General features: G+C 37.0%; 1 protein-coding gene across 1 annotated transcript in view; it reads left to right on the forward strand.

The window, feature by feature from the left end:
* The window catches only part of SLC49A4 (solute carrier family 49 member 4), a 161459-nt gene that overhangs the window by 58056 nt on the left and 84156 nt on the right, over positions 1 to 19247 (forward strand). The gene's annotated exons all lie outside the window — the stretch shown is intronic.

Below are 19247 nucleotides of genomic sequence, written 5' to 3' on the forward strand. Positions count from 1 at the left end.
TGTACTTAGACTCACCTGATAGTTTTGTCTAGCACCTTCAAAATAAGTCCACATTTTCATAGATAATTTAAGGCAGTAAATTTTCAGCAACCTGTTAATAACTCATAAAATATTAATTTGATATTTTAGAGAGATTTCCTATCAGAAATCTATCTTGAAAAATTGCCAAAAACAAAAATCTCTATATATTTTTGCCTTTCCTACATACATAGCTACAAAATCTTTTTTACTTTAATAATTTTTTATAAAAGGAAACTCATAAATATTAATATCTGTGAAAGTGTGGATTTCATGTGTTTATTATATTTTTTCCTAAAAAATTGTTATTCATTATGTATTTCTTAAAGTACATTAGGAAAATAAACAGATGTTAGTCAATACAAAGTAAATAAAAAAATAATGTTCATTTACTTAATCACCTGAAATTGTCTCATGTGGAACCAGTAAGACCATACTTTGAAAAACTTGCATTATTTTCTAACGTAATTGGTTTAACTTTCATATAATTAGATTAAATTCTACTCTTGAAGGCTCAAATTCTCTGATACTAAATTTGATTCTTTGGATCTGTAGATCATCATTATTGATTATGATTTGCAATTGGCCCACTAGAACTTAGCATTTGAATATTTCCCCAGTAGTATTCATGAGCTTTTATTAATTCTTCAGAAACTTCCCTCTAGTTAGTTATTTCTATTCTGGTCTTCCTCTCTCACCAGATGATAAATATCTGTGATCAAGAACTACATTTCTGTATCTTCTATAATAATGCTGCCCAATAAAAATATAATTTAAGCCACATAATTTTCAATTTTCTGGTAGCTTCATTAAAATATTTAAAAGAAACAGTTAAGATTAATTTTAATAACATTTTTTAACCCATATATCTAAAATTTTATCATTTAACATGTTATTGATATTAATAATTATTGAGATCTTCAGCATTCTTTTATTCATGTAAAATCTTTGAAAACTGGTGTGTTTTACATGTACAATACATTTCAATTCAGACACTAAATTTTCATTAGAAATGCTTAATATGTATTTGCATTTCATACAATTTACAGTTGAAAAATTATTAATTGATTGTATCTCACATATTGCAATATTATCTAAAGTAAAAAAAAAGTATATTCATGTTTTCAAAATCTGTATCAACAGAACTTTGCTATTATTAGAAAGGTTTTGTATTCTACAGACAGTCTTTTAGAAGCTTAATTGAAGATCTTTCACTTTTATAAAGTATATTTTTTAGTCTTTTCCTCATAATTTTTTAGCAGAATTTTCATAGGCGAGTCACCCTCTCCATCTGTAAAAATGGTTTTCTTTTTGTGCAAGAATCCAAACTGTTTTATAGCTGGCCAAAGTTATAAATTCAGGTCTCATTCAAAAAGCATTTTTAAAATGTTTGTTGGACATTTAATTTTGATTTCAGGAAATTAATTTTCTTGATTCTTTTTTGACTGTTGAGAAGAAACGTCTTATCAGACTCACTGTTGTTTTGCTGGAATTGTCTCAGTGTTGTCCACCTACTTATCTTAAAAGTGTTTTTACACAGCTGACAGTCCATTTTGCTCTGCTGCAGCACATTGCAGTTGCCTTGTGTTGTGAAATTCATGGCATACCTTCTTCCAGTCTCTTATTTTCTTTCTGCAAATGATATTCAAATAAACATATTACAGTGTTTTATCTGTGTATAGGAAAAAGCTATTCTAACCGAATCAATTCATTGATGCCAAGAAGATCAGTGATAGGCTGTAATACTAGAAATAATGACTGTCCCTGATATGTGCACTACAATAATATCTTATGCAGTGCAGCCAGTTAAAATTAAATGTAGTCTCCACCCCAATCAAGACAGCAGAGTAAGAAACTTCAGGACTCTGTCCCCCCACAAAAGCTTTGAACAACCAGTAAGAACTGGCAGAAACATCTTTTTCAAAGCTCCAGAAAACAGTTCAAGTACTGTAATAACAGGGCCAAACCAAGGGAGTGGCAACTTAAAAGCAGTAAGATCTCATGTCGCCCTGGCTGGCCCCTCACCCATCCTTCACTGGCTCAGCACCAAGTGGTCACACTCCCAATGCAGATCTCTGGTTCTGGTTCCTGAGGGAGCAGAGTAACCCTCGTGCACATGCTGGGAGCAGGTTTGTCTGGCCCAGTCTGTCTGGTGGTGGCCTGAGGGACTCACCATCCCAGAATTTGCCCTGTGTGTAGAGTGTGATACCCAGAGCTCTTCTACAGAACATTGCCTGGGGCATGGGATTGCTGGCTGTAAGATACGCAGTACAGTGCCGGGGGCTTTGAGGAAACTGTTTTCTAGGGAAGAGGGGACATTCCTGCCCACATAAGCAGGAATTTCAAGGGTCAAAAGTGTATGCTTAAGACAAGACACATGTGAAGAGAGGACCGGAAGGTCCCTATGCTTTGGCCTGGAGCTCTTCGCTAAATTCTTTGAATGGGTAAGCTCTGAAGGAGAGCAGTTGCACAGGTTAGTCTGCAAAGACTGGGAAAGGTGTTTTCTTTTTCCCTTCATTTTTTATTTTTTGGTTAGATCCTAGCATTCAAAGAGAGTTCTGTCATAACACTAGCTGAATACCAGCTTAAGGAACAAATGCCTCAGAGTCTAAATTCCAGCAATAGAGAATACATTAAAATATCAAAATGCCCAAGTTTCAACAAAAGATTATAAAACATACAAAGTAAAGGAAGTGATGGCTCAGGCAAAGGAGAGTAAACATTAGAAACCATCAGTGAGGGGGGTTGACCTGGGGCATTCCTGACAAAGGCTTTTAAAAAACGGTTCTAAATGTGCTCAAAGAGCTAAAGGAAAACGTGGGCAAAGAACTGAAGGAAATCAGGAAAAATGATCGATACACACAAAGAAAATATCAAAAGAGAGATGGAAAGTATGAAAAGGAACCAAACAGAGGTGAAGACCACTGTGACCAAAATAAAAAAATTCCTTGGAGGGGCTCACCAACAGATTGGAGCTGAAAGGAAGGAAGGGGCAAAGGTGACAAAATGTTAAAACTGGTGGATCTGGGTATCTGGGGTTGTGGAATTCTCTGTAGGGAGTTTGTATTATTTCAGCAACTTTCCTGTAAGTTTTAAATTATTTCAAAATAAAGTTTTTTAAAAATTAAATATAGTCCTTCCAAAACAATGAAGTTGTGTTTAATGGGCAAGTACTCTACATTCCTTTTTCTTTTTTAATTTAGATTTGAATTAATTAAAATGAAATAAAATTAAAAGTTCAGTTCCTTAGTTGCACTAGCCCATTTCAAGCTCACTAGCCCCATCCGACTAGTGGTTACCATGTTAGGCAGCACAGTTCTGTAACATTGTTTTTCACACTTTGGTTCACACAGCAGTACGTTCGTGGGTTCACCACCATTTTTTAAACAAAGTAAAATGGAATACAATAGAATTAAAAATGTTATTGCATCACATGTGGTAAGGTTAAATATTTTTGTAAGATTTGTGTTTCAGTTATATATGTATATAATATGGGTAGGTCACAAAGGAAAAATATACCTCTCACTCTGGGATACAGTAAAACTTTTTTGAAGACCACTTCACTATAGCACCTAGTACATTGCCCTCTATGCAATAGGTAAAGAAAAAAATAGTATATAAATTGAATTGTGATTAGTGACACGTAGTTCTTAGATGACAGTTTAAAGTGATAGTTTAAAATGCTATTTATTGAAGGTTACAGAGTTTCTCTTTGGGGTGATGGAAATGTTTTGGAAATAGTGGTAATGGTTGCACAACATTATGAATGCAATTAATGCCACTGAATTGTATACTTGAAAATGGTTAAAATGGAAAATTTTGTTATGTATTTTACCACTGTAAAAAAAAAGTCTAAATTCTATTTAACTGAATTTTTCTCCGTGCAAAGCCAGCTGCATGGGGTAGATGGCAATAGCTAAGGTTAGAGACATAAGTGGGGCCAGATTATGCCATACTAATAATTTTGGACTATTCTGTGGGAAATGAGGAGTCACTGAAGGATTTTAAGCTCCAGAGTGACGTAAAAGATTGTTTTGAGGGAAAATCAGTAACTTAAAATTATCACTCTAGCCATGATAATCCCTTTTGTTTGCTTCTAATAACCCCAGAGATCAAGATCTTTATTCTCTATTTAAATCATGGGGCATAAAATCTTTCTTCTCTTAAAAAACTTTTTCACTGCCACCTAAGATTCCTTTGTCTCTTCCCATATGCATCTGTTTAAACTACATGATTGCCTGCTTAGACTACTAACTTTTGGCTCTGCGGGGGAGTTGTGTGTCTTCCATGCCCCGTTGCCCGAGCCTACCAATGTAATTTTCTCTGGTCTTTCAAAGAGCTCCTGAATCATCACTTTCTGGATTAATGAGAATAACTGCCTTCTTCTAGATTATAATTCAACTGTCTGGGCCAAAAACATCAATAGTTATACTCTAAAGTTTCCACCACAATTATTTATTTATTATCCATTGATTCTCTTCTCTTTAAATGCTCTTAACCCATGTAACCTAATGTAAAGATTTCCTTCCCTTTATATATTCCTTTAATGTTTAGTGATTGGTTATTGTTGTTTGTGCCTTTTCAACTTCAAGAAGGGAGAACTGAGTTGACATGCCCCTTATTTCAGGGCATATGAATACACTTATTCATTCATTCCCTTTTATTTATATTTCCCACTCCCATTTACTTCCCCCCACACACACCAGCCACCACTCAAATGCATTTAATGTGTATCTCTTTGTGTTTTTTGCAATATATGCATTGTTTTGTATGCATCTATTTTTAAGTTACGTGAATGAGGGCATGTTATGTATCTCATTCGATTTGAACTTTTTCACTGATCACTTTTTTTTTTTTTTACTTTGTAATTCAGAAACCACAATAACATACAATGGTAGAATAGTATAAGCCCCATACTACCCAATGTCAACAATTATCAACTCCCAGCCAATCTTGCTTTATCTCTACCCCAGGTACCTCCTCCCTTTCTGTGTCATGAAGCAAATCTAGATGATAAATCATTTCATCCATAAATATTTCAATATGTGTAATATATATCTAAAAAGATAGGAACTCTTTGAACATAAATAGAGTAGTACCATTATCACACCTAAAAACTTTTTGACAATAATTTGTTATGACTTAATCAGTGTTTAAGTTTCCAGTGGTCTTGCAAATGTCATAAATGTTTTTTAACCATTTGTTTGTTTGAATCAGGGTCCAAATAAAGGCCACACATAGCAATTAGCTAAAATTTCTTATTATCTGTAGGTTCCTTTTCATATCCCGCCCCCACCTTCTAATTTATTTGTCAAGGAGCCAGGTATTTTGTCCCTAAGGTCTGGATTTTGTTAATTGCCTCCATGTGATGTGGTTTGACCTGTTCCTCTGTCCTTTGTATTTCCTGTAAATTGTTTGCTGGCTCTAGAGTTTTTTCCTCATTCAGGTTTTACAAGACTACTTCACAGACGGTGCTGTTTTCTTCTATCAGGAGGCTAATTTCTGGATAAACTTATTTTGTGATGCCAGCACTATGTTTTAAGATGCATCCCTGTTGCTGTGTATGCACCTGGTTCTTTGTATTCCCTGGTATGAATCCATCACATTTTGCCTACCTACTTCCATTGTGAAGGGCACCCAGATTGCCTCCAGTTCATTGTCACCACAAACACCATTGCAGTGAACATCTTTGTACATGTCCCCATATACTTGAGAATTTCTTTGTTTAATAGACCCCACAGCAGAACTGAATTTGCCAGGTAGCTCTGAAAAATGCCTACACCTATGTACATTCCCATCTGCAGTGCCCATATCTCCACATGCCCACCAAAGTCAGCATTAGCCATCCTAATTTTTTACAGTCTAATAGATATACACTAATTTATCTTTTGTTTAATTTGCATTTTCAGATTATTAGTAAGTCTGAGACTCTCATAATGTGATTTTTAGCCTTTTGTCTTCTGTAAATTCTTCTTCATAACTTCTGCCCATTTCTTATGGGTATTTGCTATCTTTTTAAAATTATTTGCATATTCTAGATAATCTCTTGTTGATTTTAGAAATTGCAAATATCTACTCTGATTCTGTTATCTGCCTATTAGTATTTTATCCATGGATTTCTTAATTATTAACTTTTTAGTTTTATCTTTCATATTTGGGAGTTCAGCCTACCTAGAATCCCCCTCAGTATGTGGTGTTAACTAGTGATGCTGGAGTTTTTTCCCCTTATAAAATGAGCTAGACAATTTACTAAACAATCCTTAGCCCTTTGTTTTGTAGTACCACCTTTACTGTATGTTGAGTTTCTGTGTCTTCTCTCTCTATTTTCTTCCATTGTTCTGTTTGTTCTTGAGCCACTACCACATTGTTTATCTTACTCTGGCCATACAATTTGTCTTAATGTCTGATAGGACAAGGGCCCTCTCTTTCATCTTTTTAAAGGATGTCTTAGATTTTCAAGGACTTGTATTCTTCCATATAAATTTTATACTGTATTTATTGAGTTTCTAAAAAGTACAATTGAAATTTTAATTGTGATTGCATTGAATTTATAGATTAATTTAGAATGAGTTGATAGCATGGACTTCCATCTATTCAGATCGTCTTTTGTGACCTTTATTAGAGTAATGTTGTTTGGTTTGTTTGTTTTTTTATAGAGGTCTTGGGCCATCCTGGTTTATTCCTAGATACTTTTTAGTTTTTTATTTATTGCTATTATAAATGTTGCCTAATTTCACTCAAAGGGCAAAAGGAAAACATATGGGGAAAGGACTAAAGGATATCAGGAAATTATATATGAACAAAATGAGAATTTCTATCAAGAGATTGAAATTATAAAATGGAACCAAACAAGATTATTGGAGATGAAGGCCACAATAATTGATTTAAAAACTTTCTAGAGGGGTTCAATAGCAGATTGGAGCTGGTAGAAGAAAGAATCAATGAACTTGAAGATAAGACAATTGAAATGATCCAGGCTGAGGAGCACAAAGAGAAAAGAGTGAAGAAAGGTAAATGGAGCCTACAAGACCTGTGGGACACCATCAAGCATACTAATATACACATTATGGGAGTCCTAGAAGGAGAAGAAAGAGAGACAAGAACAGAAGAAATGTTCAAAGAAATAATGTCTGAAAATTTCCCAAATTTAATAAAATGCATGAATATATACACCCAAGAATCCCAGTGAATCCCAAACAGTATAAACTAGAAGAAATTTACACCAAACACATTATAATCAATCTGTCAAATGCCAAAGATAAAGAAAAAATTTTGAAATTTGTAGGAGAGAAGCAACATGTCCTGTACAAGGGAGCCTCACAAAGATGAAATGTGATTTCTCATCAGAAATCATGAAAGCAAGAAGGCAGTGGGATGAAATATTTAAAGTGCTGAAAGAAAGGAAATAATTTTCAACCTTTAACTTCAGTAGAGATATTTAGGGTAATGATTAGAGATGGCCTCAGTATTGTTGATACATGTCAGAACCTCACTGTTTATATAATCTTGACTCTTAAATCTGGAACCTTGATGCTCAGCTTACCTAAAGTTAACCAGAACCTAGAAAACTTAAAAGCAACTCATTTGTACCAAGAAGTTAGGGTATAACAAAAAATAGCTCCTTCCATTAAGAAATCCTGCTTGAGAAACTGATTAAGATCAGAAGGATCTGTATTGGTAAGATTATAAAACCAGAGGGAGGAAACAATATTATAGTAGTAGATTTGCTAAAGTTAATCAGTTGCATCTTTCATCAAGTGTAGTCCTTCTCATAAAAAAAAATAAATGCTGAGGAAACAAATTCCACTTTTCCATTATTGGAACTAAACAGCCTTTTTCATCCTTCCAGTTGCCAATGAAAAGGCCCCTGGTTTACTTTTCCTGGAGGGATGTGGACTTTGGCAGGAGTGGAAGCATCTAAGAGGCACTAACTTTTTTTTAAGTTACTGTGGTGGTTTGAAGCTCTTATATACACAGAAAATCATTTTCTTAAATTTAGTCCATTGTGGGTGTGGACCCATTGTAAGTAGGATCTTTTGGTAAGTAGGATCTTAATTTAAGTTGAGATGTGACTCACCTCATTCAGGGTGGGTCTTAATCCTCTTACTGGAGTCCTTTATAAGAGGATAAAAGACAGAGAGAAAACAGAGAAAAGAGCCCCAGAGAAGGTAAGCAAAACAGAAAATAAAAGAAAAACATGCAGAAGCTCAGAGAGGAAGCCACTGAAGTCAGAAGCTGGAAGCAATGAAATCCAGGAGAGAAAGGAAAGAAGACCAGCAGATGTTGCCGTGTGCTTTCCCATGTGACAGAGGAGTCCCAAATCGCCAGCAGCCTTTCTTCAGGAAGAAAGTATCATCCAGATGATGCCTTGATTTGGACAGTCCCATGGCCTGAGAATTGTAAACTTGTAAGTTAATACATGCCCATTGGAAAAGCCAACCCACTTCTGGTATATCGCATTTCATCAGCTTTAGCAAACTAAAACAGCTATCTCCTTACAGATTTATTTGCTTTACCCAGGCACCAGTAAGCACTACCTGTCTGCGGTCACTTTTTAGTTTCCCAGTTGCTAAAACAAATGTCATTCAACGAGTTGGCTTAAACAAAGGGAATTTATTGGCTCATGGTTTTGAAACTAAGAGAAGTACAAAATTGAGGGGTCAGAAAGATGATGCTTGCTCTCTAAAGAATGTGGCATTCTGGGGCTGATGCCAGTCATCCTTGGTTCTTGGCTTTTCTGTCACATGGCAATGCATGTAGTGATGTTTCTCTTTTGTCCACTGGGTTCCACTGACTTCAGTTTCTCTTTCCATTGCTTTCTCTCTCTCAGTGTCTGAATTTCATTCTGATTTTTTTTATTATTATTATTCATTTTATTGAGATATATTCACATACCACGCAGTCATACAAAACAAATCGTACATTTGATTGTTCACAGTACCATTACGTAGTTGTACGTTCATTACCAAAATCAATCCCTGACACCCTCATTACCACACACACAAAAATAACCAGAATAATAATCATTCTGATTTTAAAGGACCCCAGTAATCAGGATCAAAGCCCAACCTGATTCAGTTGGGCCACACCTTAACTGAAGTAATATCTTCCAAAGATCCTATTTACTTTGCATCCACACCCACCAGACTAGTCCTTTTATGGAAGACATTATTCAAACCCCAACAATCACCTGAAATCAAGTTCAAGACTAAGGTTCTCTGAACCATGTAAACACTTCAACCCTGGACTATAATTCTGCCCAAGCATTGGTCCATTTCCAGTTCACCATCAACCTAAAGATGTAACCATTGGGAATCCAAGTTCATTCTGGGAAAAGTCTCCTAATAAACTCCTCAGGTTGTTTGGGCCCTAGGCTTTGATTTCAGTGCCCCTTGCCCTAACAGACCATCAAAATGAAGGTTTAATTTTCAAGGATTGGCACATTCTCCCAGTTTCTCACTGTTTTCTGTACATGACTGGGGTTGAATTGAATCTGGAAATTTCTTGAATAGAATCAACATCATAACAACATTAATCTTCCAGTCCATGAACATGGAATGTGCTTCCATTTATTTAGGTCTTCTATGGTTTCTTTTAGCAATGTTTAGTGTTTTTCTGTGTAAATGTCCTTTACAACCTTGGTTAAGTTTCTTCCTAGATATTGGATTCTTTTAGCCACTGTTGGAAATGAACTTTTTTCTTGATTTCCTCTTCAGATTCTTCATTACCAGTGTATAGACACAACACTGATAATTACTATTAAAAATTTTTGCTATATTTGTTTATTAGCTCTAGTAGCTTTGTTGTGGATTTTTCAGGATTTTCTACACATAGGATCATGTCATCTGCAAATAGGGAAAGTTTTACTTCACTCTTTGCAATTTGGATGCCTGTTATTTCTTATCCTTGCCTAATTGCTCTGGCTAGAACTTCCAGTACAATATTGAAAAACAGTGGTGTCAGTGGCATCCTTGTCTTGTTTCTGATCTTAGAAGGAAATCTTTCAGTCTTTCATTTTTGAGTGTAATGCTAGCTGTGGGTTTCTCATATATGCCCTTTATCATGTTGAGGAAGTTTCCTTCCATTTCTAGTTTTCTAAGTGTTTTTATCAAGAAGTATTGTTGGATTTTGTAAAAAGTTTTTTCTGAGTCAATTGATATGACCGTTTTTTTCCCTTTGTTCTATTAATGTGGTATATTGCATTAATTGATTTTCTTATGTTGAACTATCCATGATTCTACTGGATCATGGCATATAATTTGTTTAATGTGCTGTGGGATTCATTTTGCTGGTATTTTGTTGAGGATTTTTGCATCTGTTTTTATAAGAGATATTAGTCTGTAATTTTATTTTCTTGTGGTATCATTGTATGACTTTGGTATTAGGATGATGTTGGCCTCATAGGATGAGCTAGGGCATATTCCCTCCTATCCAATTTGTTGGAAGAGTTTGAGCAGGATGGGTGTTAATTCTTATTGGTATCTTTGGTAAAATTCACCAGTGAAACCATCTGGTCCTGGGCTTTTCTTTGTTGGAAAATGTGGATGCTGATTCAGTCTCATTACTACTTATTGGTTTGTTGAGATCTTGTATTTCACCTTGAGTCAGTTTAAGTAGTTTGTGTATTTCTAGGAATTTTTCCTAGATTTAATTTAGGTTGTCTAACTTGTTGGCATACAGTTGTTCATAATATCCTCTTAAAATCTTTTTTATATCTGTGGGTCAGTAGTAATGACTCCCCTTTTGTTTCTGATTTTAGTTTTATTTGCATCTTTTCTCTTTTATTCTTTGTCAGTCTAGCTAAAGATTTGTCAATTTTATTGATCTTCTCAAAGAACCAAGTTTTGGTTTTGTTGATTCTCTCTATTGTTTTTTCCCCTTGTGGATGAATACATGTGCTTCACTTTTTTTTTTTTTTTTTTTTTTTACATTTTTTGATGCATTCTTTTTATTGTGAACTTGAACATATATACATAACTGATAACTTTCAAAGTATGAGTTAACAAGTAGTTAGAGAGCAAATTTCAAAGAATACCATGAATCACAGTCCCACAACTTCAACTATTTCCATTATTGTAAAATATAACATACATACAGAAAGGTGTTAACTTTTGATATACAACTCAAAAATTTTTATGGGTTACAGTTGCACAATTTCACTTCTTTCCTTATTATGAAATATAGGGTATATATAGAAAGGTGAAGACTTTCAAAGTACAATTCAGAGCAAGTTTCAAAGAATGTTATAGGCTATGGTTCCATCATGTCATTCACCTCCTTCCAACTATTCCAACACCCTGGCATCTAAAAAAATACATATATTTATATAAAGTTTCAGTACTCATAGACGTTTGTTAACTCTTATCTTGTTTGTTGCTACCCCTTCCTCTCACAATCTCTTTCTCCATCTTCAGGGGTGTCTAGGCAGTGACCACCCTAACTGGGTCGTATTGAAAGTGGGTGTCAACAGTATGGGGAAGGGGGATGCATCTGATTGTTGATCTTAAAGAGGCTGTTGCCTCTGGGTTTTAGGACTTGTCTGGCATAGGAACACTCGGTGGATTTAAGTTTCTGAGAAATAAAACTTAGTGAGTGAATCTTTTATAGAATCTCAGATAGGGACCTAAGTATTTGGGGGCTACTTTTGGTAAGGGCATGGCATACTGTGGCCATTCAGGATTTCTAGCTGGAGCTTGCATAAGAGAAACCTTCAGGATAGCCTCTTGACTCTATTTGAGATCTCTCAGCTTGTTTCCTTTCTTTTTCCCCCTCTTGGTCAAGTAGGCATTTTCAGTCCCTTGCTGCCAGGGCCAGGCTCATTCCTGGGAGTCATGTCCCATGTAGCCAGGAAGATTCATTCCCCTGGGAATCATGTCCCTTTTTTTTTGGGGGGGGGGGTTGGTTAATGAATTTATTTGCCAAATTGGGCTTAGAGAGAGAAAGGCCACATCTGAGCAACAATATAGCTTCCCTGGAGGTGTCTCTTATTTATAATTATAGGAAGGCTCAGCCTCCCATTTACAACCCTAAGTTTCACAAGAGCAAGCCTGAAGTGGAGGGTCTGGTTTATTAAGTAGTGGGTTCCTTATTTCACTTTATATTCTATCCCAAGGTAAACAGTTTCTTACATTATCTTCACTTTGTTGTACAGTCATCATCACTCTCAACTTTAAACAATTATCATAACATAAAACATCTCAGAGCTCTTATCATCTGCAGGTTTGTGGTGCTACTCTGTGGGTTACATGCCTTTAAACAACCATTTGCAAACATGTCTGCCTTCAGTGTGTCACTGATACTTATAATCCCATTAATGAACCATAGTCACACCTGACCATTCCCATATCATTAAGTTTACCCTCTTATCATGTCTGTACATATTAGATGATCATTCCCCCTTCACTAACATCTGTCTATCTCTATGACCCCTATATTCTACATTATAAGATGCTTATTTTACATTTTTCACAGAGTTCACATTAGTGCCTCAGCATTATGTCTTCAAGGTTCATCCATGTTGTCATATGTTTCATGACCTTGTTCTTTCTTATTGCTGCATAGTATTCCATGGTTTGTATGTACCACATTTTCTTTATCCACTTATCTGTTGAAGAACATTTGGATTGTTTCCAACTCTTGGCAATTGTGAACAATGCCGCTATGAACATTGGTGTGCAAATATCTATTCATGTCACTGCTTTCACATTTTCTCGGTGTATACTGAGAAGTGAAATTGCTGGATCATGGGGTAACTTGATATCTAGTTTCTGAGGAACCACTAAACTGTCCCAGAGTGATTGTACCATTATGCAGTCCAACCAGCAATGAATTAGAGTTCCAATATCGCCGCATCCTCTCCAGCATTTGTAGTTTCCTGTTTGTTTAATGGTAGCCATTCTTATTGGTGTGAGATGATATCTCATTATAGTCTTGATTTGCATTTCCCTAATAGCTAGTGAAGATAAGCATTTTTTCATGTATTTCTTTAGCCATTTGTATTTCCTCTTCAGAGAAAAGTGTTTTCATATCTTTTGCCCATTTTATAATTGGGCTGTTTGTACTATTGCCATTGAGTTCTAGGATTTCTTTATATATGCAAGATGTCAGTCTCTTATCAGATACACAGTTTCCAAATATTTTCTCCCATTGCGTTGGCTACCTCTTCACCTTTTTGACAAATTCCTTTGAGGTATAGAAGCTTTTGATTTTGAGGAGTTCCCATTTATCTATTTTTTCTTTTGTTGCTTGTGCTTTTGGTGTAAGGTCTTAGAGATGTTTGCCTACATTGTCTTCTAGGAGTTTTTATAGTACTCTCTCTTATATTGAGGTCTTTGATGCACTTTGACTTAATTTTTGTATAGGGTGTGAGGTAGGGGTCCTCTTTCATTCTTTTTGATATGGCTATCCAGTTCTCCCAGCCCCATTTGTTAAGGAAACTGTTATGTCCCAGTTCAGTGGATTGGAGGACTTACCAAAAATCAGCTGACTGTAGATCTGGGGTTCTATTTCCAAATTCTCAATTTGATTCCATTGATCAATATGTCTATCTTTGTGCCAATACCATGCTGTTTTGACTGCTGTGGCTTTATAGTAGGTTTCAAAGTCAGGAAATATAAGGCCTCCCACCTTGTTTTTCTATTTTTAGAATGTTTTTAGCAATTTGAGACCCCCTTCCCTTCCAAATAAATTTGATAACTAGCTTTTCCAAGTCTGCAAAATAGGTTGGAGTTTTGATTGGAATTGCATTGAATCTGTAGATTGGTTTGGGTAGGACTGACATTTTAACTACCTTTAGCTTTCCTGTCCATGAACATGGAATATCTTTCCAACTCTTTAGGTCCCCTTTTATTTCTTTTAGTAAAGTTATGTAATTTTCTGTGTAGAGATCTTTTACATCCTTGGTTAAACATATTCATAGGTACTTGATTTTTTTTAGTTGCTATTGAAAACAGAATCTTTTTCTTGACTTTTCTTCAGGGAGGTCATTTCTAGTGTATAGGAACATTACTGACTTACGTGCATTAATCTTGTATCCTGCCACTCTGCTGAATTTGTTTATTAGGTCAAGTAGCTGTGTCATCGATTTCTCAGGGTTTTCCAAATATAAGATCATATCATCTGCAAATAATGACAGTTTTACTTCTTCCTTTCCAATTTGTATGCCTTTTATTTCTTTGTCTTGCTGGATTGCTCTGGCTAGAACTTTTAACACAATGTTGAATAATAGTTGTGCAGCGGACATCATTGTCTCGTTCCTGATCCTAGAGGGAAAGCTTTCAGTTTCTCACCACTGAGTACTATGCTTTCTGTGGGTTTTTCATGTATTCCTTTTATCATATTGAGGAAGTTTCCTTCAATACCTACCTTTTGAAATGTTTTTATCAAAAAAGGATACTGAATTTTGTCAAATGCTTTTGCAGCATCTATTGAGATGATCATTTGATTTTTCCCTTTTGATTTGTTAATATGTTGTATCACATTGATTTTATTAAATTTAACCACCCTTGCATGACTAGGATGAGCCCCACTTGGTCATGGTGTATAATTTTTTTAATGTGTCTTTGGATTCAATTTGCAAGTATTTTATTGAGAATTTCTGCATCTATGTTCATTAGGGAGATAAGCCTGTAGTTTTCCGTTCTTGTATCATCTTTATTTGGTTTTGGTATTAGAATGATGGTTAGCTTCATAAAATGAGTTAGGTAGTGTTCCATTTTCTTCAGTCTTTTGAAAGAGTTTGAGTAGGAATTGTGTCAGTTCTTTTTGGAAAGTTTGATAGAATTCTCCTGTGAACCATCTGGCCCTTTCTTGCCTGCTAAGCAGTCAGTGCTTAGTCTTATGTTGTTTCTCTTGTATGTGGTGAATTGCTTCCCCTTGCTGCTTTTCAGAACTTTCTCCTTCTCACCAGCATTTGACAATCTGATCAGAGTATGTCACGGGGTGGGTTTATTTGGATTCATTCTGTTTGGAGTTCGTTGGGAATCTCTGATTTGCATATTTATGTCATTTAGGAGGGTTGGGAAGTTTTCCTCAACAATGTCTTCGAATACTCTTCCCAGCCCTTTGCTGTTCTCTTCATCTTTTGGAACACCAGTGATTCTTATATATTGTGCACTTCATGTTAGCCATCATTCCCCAATACCCGTTTCAAATTTTTTTATTTTTTTCTCCATTCATTTTTTATGCTTTCACATTCCATCATCCTGTCTTCAGGTTTGCTAATTCATTCCTCTGCCTCTTCAAATCTGATGTTATGTGTCTCAAGAATATTTTAAATATGATCAATAGTATCTTTTATTACTATAAGATCTGCTATTTTTTAATTTACTCTTACAAATTCATCTTTAAAGACGGTGGCTGGGTGAGATAGGGCAAAAAAACACCTCTGTGGAAAAGTGCTAGATAAAAACCAGAAAGTGACCCAGAACACCACTACCAGTGATGCACCAGCTGGACAAGGTCTGCTAAATCCACAGGGAATGTGCATTTGGTGAAACCAGGAGCCTGCATTCTGAAACGAGTGAGTGAGTCGGCTGAAAGTCCCGCAGCTGCGCTGCAGTGTGGGGAAACGGTGGGCTGGCATTTGGAGATGGACTAGTTCTTTAAAAAAAAGCCCAGGAGCAGCTGAAGATATGACGGAGAGAGCCGCTCAGTGAAGCACGGTGGGAGTGGGCTGAGCTAACGCCTAGGTGTCTGGCGTGGAGGATACCCCTTCCCACACCTGCTGCTGATTGTCTCGAGACCAGAGGAGCAGAGGGGAGCCAAAAGGAGAAAAAAAAACTGCATTCCTTGCAGCCATCTCCCCAGCAGGCAGGGGACGCTCCTGCCCAGGGCCAGACCCACAGCCCAGAGCCGTGCCAAGAAAGCCAGTGTGACGGGGAATCTTTCCCGCAGCACTATATGCAAGCCACAATATCGGCCGTGGACAGTGGCCTTTAATACACCCATGGCTGATTGTCCTGGAACTGGGAGGGCAGAGCTGTGCGAAAAGGGGGAAGGTAACACCTCCCATTCAACCATCTTTGATGAGGGCTGGGAGCGCCCCTGCACGGCCCAGCGACCCAGGGCTTCCCTGGTGGGCTGGCACACACTAGTGATGTGGCGTGGCCCTCCCTCAGCAGAGGTTCTGAAAGAACACATCTGGGAAGGGGGAACCGCTCGGAAATCCCAGGGACCCTATCCAGTACCAAGGACTTGTGAGTCAGCGGCAGAGACAATTGGTGGAAAGACTGAAATGAAGGCTTAGGTTCCGGCAACAGCCTTAAATCTCCGGGAACACCCGGGAGGTTTGATTATTTAAGCTGCCCTGCCTGCCTAACCACCCAGACACATGCCCCACATTTAGGGTGGACAGCACCAGCAACACACCCAAACTTGGTGCACCAATTGGACCCCACAAGAATCAGACCCCCACACACCACAAAGGCAAAGTGGGGGAGAGCTGACTTGAAGGGAATAGGTGACTCACGGACGCCATCTGCTGGTTAGCTAGAGAAAGTGTACACCACCAAGCTGCAGTTCTGTCAAATTAGGGATCAAGTAAAGCAAATGCCAAGAGGCCAAAAACAACAGAAAATCTTAAAGCATATGATAAAACCAGACGATATGGAGAACCCAAACCAAAACACCCAAATCAAAAGAGCAGAAGACACACAGTACTTGGCACATTTAATCAAAGAATTACAGACAGGCAACAAGAGCATGGCACAGGATATAAAGGACATAAAGAAGACCCTAGAAGAGCATAAAGAAGAAATTGCAAGAGTAAATTAAAAAAATAGAAGATCTTATGGAAATAAAAGAAACTGTTGGCCAAATTAAAAAGACTCTGGATACTCGTAATACAAGGTTAGAGGAAGTTGAACAACAACTGAGCCTCCTTGAGGACCACAGAACAGAAAATGAAAGAACAAAAGAAAGAATGGGGGAAAAAATCGGAAACATCGAAATGGATCTCAGGGATATGATAGATTAAATAAAATGTCCAAATTTAAGACTCATTGGTGTCCCAGAAGGGGAAGAGAAGGGTAAAGGTCTAGAAAGAGTATTCAAAGAAATTGTTGGGGAAGACTTCCCCAACCTTCTACACAATATAAATACACAAAGCATAAATGCCCAGTGAACTCCAAATAGAATAAATCCAAATAAACCCACTCCGAGACATATTCTGATCAGACTGTCAAATACTGAAGAAAAGGAGCAAGTTCTGAAAGCAGCAAGAGAAAAGCAATTCACCACATACAAAGGAAACAACATAAGACTAAGTAGTGGCTACTCAGCGGCCACCATGGAGGTGAGAAGGCAGAGGCATGACATATTTAAAACTCTGAGAGAGAAAAAATTCCAACCAAGAATACTTTATCCAGCAAAACTCTCCTTCAGATTTGAGGGAGAGCTTAAATTTTTCACAGACAAACAAATGCTGAGAGATTTTGCTAATAAAAGATCTGCCCTACTTCAGATACTAAAGGGAGCCCTACCGACAGAGAAAAAAGCTGAGGGACTTCACCACCAGTAGATCAGTCCTATAAGAAATGCTAAAGCGAGTTGAGCAGGCTGAAAGGAAGGGACACTAAACAATTGACTGAAACTACATGAAGAAATAAAGATTTCCGGTAAAGATCACATGGTAAATATAAATACCAATACTACTGTATTTTTGATTTGTAACTCCACTATTTACTTCCTACAGGATTTAAATACATAAACTCTTGGGAAGATGGTTGCTGCAAAGGAGAGGCTAGGCCTCCCTATAATTGTGCTTAAGAGCCTCCTCCCGAATGCCTCTTTGTTGCTCAGATGTGGCCCTCTCTCTCTAGTTAAGCCAACTTGAAAGGTGAAATCACTGCCCTCCCCGCTACGTGGGATCAGACACCCAGGGGAGTGAATCTCCCTGGCAACGTGGAATATGACTCCTGGGGAGGAATGTAGACCCGGCATCGTGGGACGGAGAGCATCTTCTTGACCAAAAGGGGGATGTGAAAGGAAATGAAATAAGCTTCAGTGGCAGAGAGATTCCAAAAGGAGCCGAGAGGTCACTCTGGTGGGCACTCTTATGCACAATTTAGACAACCCTTTTTATGTTCTAATGAATTGGGGTAGCTGGTGGTGGATACCTGAAACTATCAAACTACAACCCAGAACCCATGAATCTTGAAGACAATTGTATAAAAATGTAGCTTATGAGGGGTGACAATGGGATTGGGAAAGCCATAAGGACCACACTCCCCTTTGTCTAGTTTATGGATGGATGAGTAGAAAAATGGGGGAAGGAAACAAACAAACAAACAAAGGTACCCAGTGTTCTTTTTTACTTCAATTGCTCTTTTTCACTTTAATTATTATTCTTGTTATTTTTGTGTGTGTGCTAATGAAGGTGTCAGGGATTGATTTAGGTGATGAATGTACAACTATGTAATGGTACTGTGAACAATCGAATGTACGATTTGTTTTGTGTGACTGTGTGGTATGTGAATATATCTCAATAAAATGAAGATAAAAAAACTGTAATGATAAATCAGTAGTTTTAGACTCAATGTAAAATATGTAATTTTTGACAAGAACTATATAAAAGAGGGGGAATGAGGGAGTATAGGAATATAGTTTATGTGTCATTGAAGTTAAGTTGGTATCAAAGAAAAACAAGATTGTTATAGATTTAAGATGTTAAATTTAAGCCCCACGATAAACAGAAAGAAAGTATCAGAGAATATGACCATAGAGATGAAAAGTGGAGTAGGGGTTCCGAGAAGTGGGGGAATGGGCACTGGGGAGTTAAGAAATGAGTGTAGGGTTTCTGTTTGGGGTGAAGGGAAACTTCTAGAAAGGGATGGTGGGAAGGTGATAGCATTGCAACATTCTAAATGTGATTAATTCCACTAATGGAATGCTAGGGAGGGGGTGAAATGGGAAGATTTAGACTGTGTATATGTTTCCACAATTGAAAAAAAAAAAAAAGTCTAAATAGATGACAATTAAATGCCAAGGATGATCCTGGATGGGATCTGAGGATGGAGGAGAGGAGGCTCAAAGGGACACAGATGGGACATAAGGAAAAAAAAAAAAAAGGAAATATAGAATGTAAGCTTTGTATCAATATTGAATTTCTTGAACTTTTTAGCTGCGTTTAATGGGATTGCATAAAGGAATGTTCTTGTTCATGGGAAATGTATATGTGAATTATATTGTTTTTTCAAGGATGTGTGCAGCTTGCTCTCATGTTCAGAAGA

The sequence above is a fragment of the Choloepus didactylus genome, chromosome 1, assembly GCF_015220235.1.
Source record: "Choloepus didactylus isolate mChoDid1 chromosome 1, mChoDid1.pri, whole genome shotgun sequence".
Lineage (NCBI taxonomy): Eukaryota > Metazoa > Chordata > Mammalia > Pilosa > Megalonychidae > Choloepus > Choloepus didactylus.